Source organism: Ascaphus truei, chromosome 6 (assembly GCF_040206685.1).
Source record: "Ascaphus truei isolate aAscTru1 chromosome 6, aAscTru1.hap1, whole genome shotgun sequence".
Classification (NCBI taxonomy): Eukaryota; Metazoa; Chordata; class Amphibia; order Anura; family Ascaphidae; genus Ascaphus; species Ascaphus truei.
This window is the reverse complement of record NC_134488.1, coordinates 32,257,031-32,257,560: the sequence shown is the minus strand read 5'-3', so window position 1 is coordinate 32,257,560 and position 530 is coordinate 32,257,031.

Sequence of the window (530 nt, the reverse complement as noted above, 5' to 3'; positions counted from 1 at the left end):
CTCTCACTCTCCCTTCCAATCTCTCACCCCCCTTTCTCTTTATAAGTCATATATTTACATATGTGCCACGGGTCACACAGAGGACCAGAGGCACAGCACATATGTGCCACGGGTCACACAGAGGACCAGAGGCAGAGCACATATGTGCCATGGGTCACACAGAGGACCAGAGGCAGAGCACATATGTGCCATGGGTCACACAGAGGACCAGAAGCAGAGCACATATGAAACACACACATTGGGGGCAGGTTATTGATCTGCCCCAGTGCACGTAGAGTCAGTTGCGGAGCTGGGATCACAGGAAATGGATCCAGGCGATTGCAGGGGAGAGGGCACGAGGTCGGAATCGGATCAATAAGACCCCAGGCGGGTAACATCAAACAGGCACAGGGAAAGCTCTGCGACGTGTACAACCCCGAGGTGGCTGCACGTAAAGAGCCGGGGGACTGGGAGCAGGGAGTGGAGGAGCAGGGAGTGGGAGGAGAGAAGGGAAGAGAGAGGGAGAGAGAGAGAGGGGGGAGAGAAGGGAA